Source organism: Tachypleus tridentatus, chromosome 10 (assembly GCF_004210375.1).
Source record: "Tachypleus tridentatus isolate NWPU-2018 chromosome 10, ASM421037v1, whole genome shotgun sequence".
NCBI classification, from domain to species: Eukaryota; Metazoa; Arthropoda; class Merostomata; order Xiphosura; family Limulidae; genus Tachypleus; species Tachypleus tridentatus.
Genome location: NC_134834.1, coordinates 113,616,571 through 113,622,081, shown reverse-complemented (window position 1 = coordinate 113,622,081; position 5,511 = coordinate 113,616,571).

The following is a 5,511-nucleotide window of genomic DNA, read 5'->3' as shown; positions in this document are numbered from 1 at the left end:
TATTTGAACTGAGCATTTCTTTGGTATGAAAATGAACGAGCTGGACAAAAACATTTGGTAGGACAAAAATCTTTATTTACAAAAAAGAAACTGAAACCATCCATGAATAACAAAAAAATGGTCTTAATTCCAAGTTACACAGTGTTTAGTCTTGCATTCTTCTTTCTTGCAAGATAGATTACTTCAATTCATTTTAAACACTGAATAACTCTAGGATGTCTTTCATGTGCAAAAAGAAGTGCAATAATACAGTTATTACACTTGGAATCCAAACAAGGTATGTCCTTTCTTTGCTGGACAATATTACCCATGACTTCTGCTCTATGATAACAATGGACAGCTATCCAGTGCAGTTGACATCAAAGGATATTCTAGTTCTAACTAGTTGTAACCCATGCTCAAAACATATTATCTTGCTAAAGAACTAAGGCAACTAGAATAAGATAATATTTAGACATCTTGGACTGTGCTATTGCTATGATAGTGCAAAAGTTAAATAATAAATAATTTTGAAAAAATTATAGCACTGTAGGATATAGTTTTAATTTGTATGAGACTCACCATCTCTTATTTAGTCAGACAATTAAAATAAACCTTGAAACTATTACCTATGATAAGTTAACTTACCTTCACTCACAAAATAACTTATATGGGTTTGTGCTGCTCTCTATATGTGCACTTTTGACTTTCCGCTAGAGTAAGGCTCCCACCTAAATTCACATGATTATACATAATATAGCTGCATTGTAGCATCCAGATGACCAGTAGGGGTGCAACACATTTCCCTAGTCCCTAGTACAGCTGTAGAGCATGCTAATCACTTCTTGAAGTGGCATTCATGTGTACAGACGACTTCTTTTGCTTGTGAACAATTAAGAGTTAGGTATTTTTTTAATTGTATGTATTAATATAGGCACTGCATGTTGTGGAAGTATTTATTGTTGGATTATCTCTTTTTTAACATTTTCTGCACCTGCAGATTTTAGGGCCTTTTATTTTTATATTATTAATGTGTAACTTCCAACAACTGTTATAAGAGAGCAAGGTGTTATTCATGCTAGTATCACACTTACATTGGTGTCAGGTTTGTCATTGTCTGTTTGGAGGTATGATGGTTTTCGTGCAGTGGATGGTGTAGTAGTTTGTGTGGATTGTGCCTTCTTTTATACCTGATGTATTCCACTGGTATATCTCATTTGTGACGGATGAAATTATTCTGTTTTTTTTTCTTACTATCCACCTTTCCCTTATCTTATATAACCATGTTCTTTTGAATCTACTTCATCCATTTTCGTAATTTTGAGATAGGTTTCTGAGATATATATTTCACTCCCCATTTTTTGAATATTATTCCTTGATTCTTCCTTGTTATGTTTTTTACTTTCTATCTGGATGCTAGTTCATTTTCAATTCCTTTTACCAGAATTTTGGGGAATGCATTTCTTGTCCTTTCTTCTTTGTTACCTCTTATGGACTAGGCCTAATTTCATTCTGCATTAATTTTTCTTAGGCTCAAATTTCTCTCCTTTGTTTTACACTTTATACGCTCTTCCATTATTTTATTCATGCTCCTGTGATAATTCACCATTTCCCTCAGGGCTTTCTGGCAGGTGTTATTTTATTTATCTTCTCTTCAGTGGCATTTTTATCTTCCTTAGAGTCATCCCTTCATATTTTGTTGATCTTTTGATTGTGTTTTTTAAGGAGTGATGCCCTTGTTACTCAAGACCTATTGCCTCTCTTTTCTCTTGTGTGACTTTGTCTGGCTCCTTTCGACTGCCTATATTCCTGGATAGGTTTTCTGTGGGATCATATATTGGAGCTGCATGCTAGTGATGTTCTTATCCTTACTGTTTTATTGACTCTTCTATGCTCCTTCTTTCTCTCCATATCATTTCTTCCTGCTTCCTCTTCATTGTCACCATTTCGTGTTCTTCTGTTCCTACCTGTTCTCCCGCTGCTTGTAGACTTCATTGTTGTCAGTTTTTGTGGTGACTGTCCTATAGACTTGGGGGTTGGTGGGTCCTGTTTCCTTAGGTTACAGGCCTTTGCTCTCCATTTGTGGCCAATTTTAGAGTATTAAGAGTTTTTATCAAAGAGCCTTACCCTTTATTTTTTTCCTCTCCTACTCTTTTGTCTCCTGTTCCCCTTATTTGCCCACCATCTAGGGACTTTGTTTCTTGCCAACATCCATGGCAGTGTTAGTCTTAATAGCTAAAGATTGTAAAGAACTGATTTCTCATCCTTTCCTAGGATTTATTCCCATTTTCTTGTAACTATACATCTGGTTTTAGACATTTAATGTCTCAGTATGATTATCATTCTCCCTCAATTTATCATAGAGACTTTCCTCACCTTAGGAGTATTTTACCCAAAGTCTTGAGGTGATCATGATGGACTTCTTGGATGTTTTTCTCATTTGAGTCTGTTCCAATAAGCTTCCTGCACCTATCCTCTTTCCCTTAAGAAAGTGATGAATCTGGGTTAGTTTTTCATTCACTTGGGTATTTTTCAGTTTGTGTCTCTACAAGGCTTAGCCTTCTATTTGTATTTGAGGGACATTGAGCAATTAGTTTCCCATGTGCTATCTTCTCTCCTCACTGTGATGGAGATTGTTTCTCTTCTGGGGACTTGGACTTCCATGGAATCATGTGTCTAATTTGGTCATATTCATTTGCAAAATCTATGATGAACTCTTCGAGGTCATTGTTTCATCATTTATAATCCTTTGTCCTCCTCCATTTTTGCTTTCTTCTTTATTACTGTAAGCCTTTATCTGATGATTTGTTACACCCAATAGCATTGAGAGTGTCCCTCTTCCTTCTCATCTGGGTGTTCATGTGTTTCCAAATACTTTCTTAGTGAGATAGGGGCATGTTTAGACTCAAGTGATTTTGGGAATGGTGGTCTTATGAAAATTTATCCCTTTATATCACTGTCAAAGAGCTTTTGGCAGCATAATAGAATTTTAAATTATTTTTATATAATGGTTTGTGGACACATAGTATGATCCCCAAAGATAAATCAGTTGTTTTCTTTAATATCAATTACTAGTGAGTGCCAAGTCTCATTCTCCCTGTTTTTGTGCTCTTATTCTATTTTCTGGACCCATTCATTGCGTACGTCTAATAGGTTGCACTAATTCTTATTGTCGTTTTCTGGCTTGACAAAATAATACATCTAGAGTTGTTCCTAGATCTTATGATGGTCCAGTACCTGTGCTCTCATCTGGACTCTCTTCTTTTTGTCACTTATCCCAACACTATACTTTTATTTTTGGTTCCTGTTTCTTATCCTTCAGATTTTGCTTTTGATGCATTCACTCATAAATGATCCAATCTTTTTTCTCTATGCCTACCTTCCTATTCATCTTCTTCCTAATGTGTTTTCTCTCATTTCAGCCACTGTTTTGAGTCTTCCTGCTCATTGTGCATTGGTCAGCTCAGTTAAACCTCTCTTCATCTGTCATCTGTGTGCTCCCTTACTCCTTCAGGCTCTTCCTCTCTCCCATCTTGACAGTGTTGTCACTTCATATGCATTGTTTGTCCAGTTCTATGCAAGATATTACAGAATCTCTTCTTGTCTTTCCTCTCTATCTATGAAAATAGTGCACATTCCATAGTTAGTCTCAGAGTCCTGCTTTATTCTGTTTCCATCCTTCTATCTCCCATTTTTCTGAATTTTTACTTGGTTGTTCACTTATGACTTACCACTTTTTGCAATTGCTGGTTACAGATCAGTTTTACCTAAAACTTTTGGGTTTTCCCATTATTTTCATGATTTTTTCCTCTCCTGTTTTGTTCTTTTTGTCAACTTTGTACCTCCCTTTTCCAGGATTTTTCTAGTGTTTAGTCAGAACCTTGTTCTCCAAGCCCTTACCCTTCCTACATTTTCACTCTCTTGTTCTTTGTAACATCTTTCACTTAAAAATACTTTAATCATGAATAACATGTGTAAAGTATAGTTTATTTAGAATCTACTTGTAAATATGTATTTCAGCTCTTATTACTTACAAAAAAGAAATCTCTTTTTGACACAAAGACATTTTTTGGAAGTAGCTGTTGCTAATCGGACTCCCACATAAAACAGAATCTTAAAGCAATCTACCTTGACATTAATTTCTCAAATGTAATGACTCACAAGTGCTTAGAGAAACAGTTTGATGAATCAGTTAATTTTTTATCGCAGCTCAGTTTCACTGCGCACATCTTAATTTAATTTTTGTCCAAATGTGTACTTATTGTGATCCTGGTAAGAAACTGAGAAAACATCTCTAAGATTACCTTTTTCTTTTAGTTTATCTTGGGATAAATCACAGAAAAAAGTTATGACTTGCAAGGCTAGGAGTTGTATGCCCATCAATTAAAATGGTATGAATATGTCATGATTATTTTGAAAAAGTTTGTTGATCCTACATATAAAATTTCACCACATTACCCTGAAAGAAAAGTATATTTGTGGAATTCCTATCTGTTTTTTTCTCACAAGCAGTTGGAATAAGAAAGAAAAGTATAGAGAACAGAAATATAAATTATTTTTAAATAAGTATTTAAAGTTCAGTATATCTTAGTAGCACTTCACTATATTAAAGGTACACACATACTGTTATAGTTAATGTGCTTAAAAAAGAATACACCAACAAAGATAGTTTCAGCTACAGTTCGATATTCCATTTATAGCTCTGACAGATTCTCTCCTAAGGTTGGAGGGAAAAGTCAGAGGAAAATTTAGAAAATCTATATGCTGTGGGTCAACTTGGTCCTGTAAAATTGTCATCACAAAATTCAGATTTGTTAGTACTGAAAGATCAGTGTATCATAAGTAATGGTAAAATAAAATGGGACCCTATAAAATTATAATTTATTCTCAATATTAATGTAGAGTAATTTTTCTAAGATGATCGTTGAAAGTCAATTTAATTTAACATAATCATGTAATTATATTCACAGAAAAACTTTACATTATTGCATTATTCCTCCTTTTGTTGATACATGTATAGTGTGTGTGTGTGTGTCTGTGTAACAGTACAAAGTCATACAAATAATGAAACAAGGCACATAGGTTATTAGGGAATATCTTTAAAGTACTTTTACACATATATTTTCATTAACTTTTTTTTCTTCAACTGTGACCCAGTGTATAGAGACTGGTCATCGTGTTCTAAGACCTTGATGAAAGATAAGGAGATGAGTGTAAAACATGCAGGGATCTCACAGTGTACATGAACAGCTAGAAATTGTATGTAGTACTTACACACATACATAACCTGAATTGGTTTGTAATATCATAAAACTATTTTGTTTGGGTTTCAATAAATGCGTATATTCATAAACCAACAAATATATTCAATCACACATCAGTATTTCTTCTAGGCTTCCACATACTGAAGTGATGTATGTGCAGATGGTATATCAAATCGACAGTAAAATTACTTTCTATTTGAATCGATAACAAGTGTTTTCTAAAGCTATTTAGGTGATGTCATATGCAAATTCAAAAGGGATTTGAAAT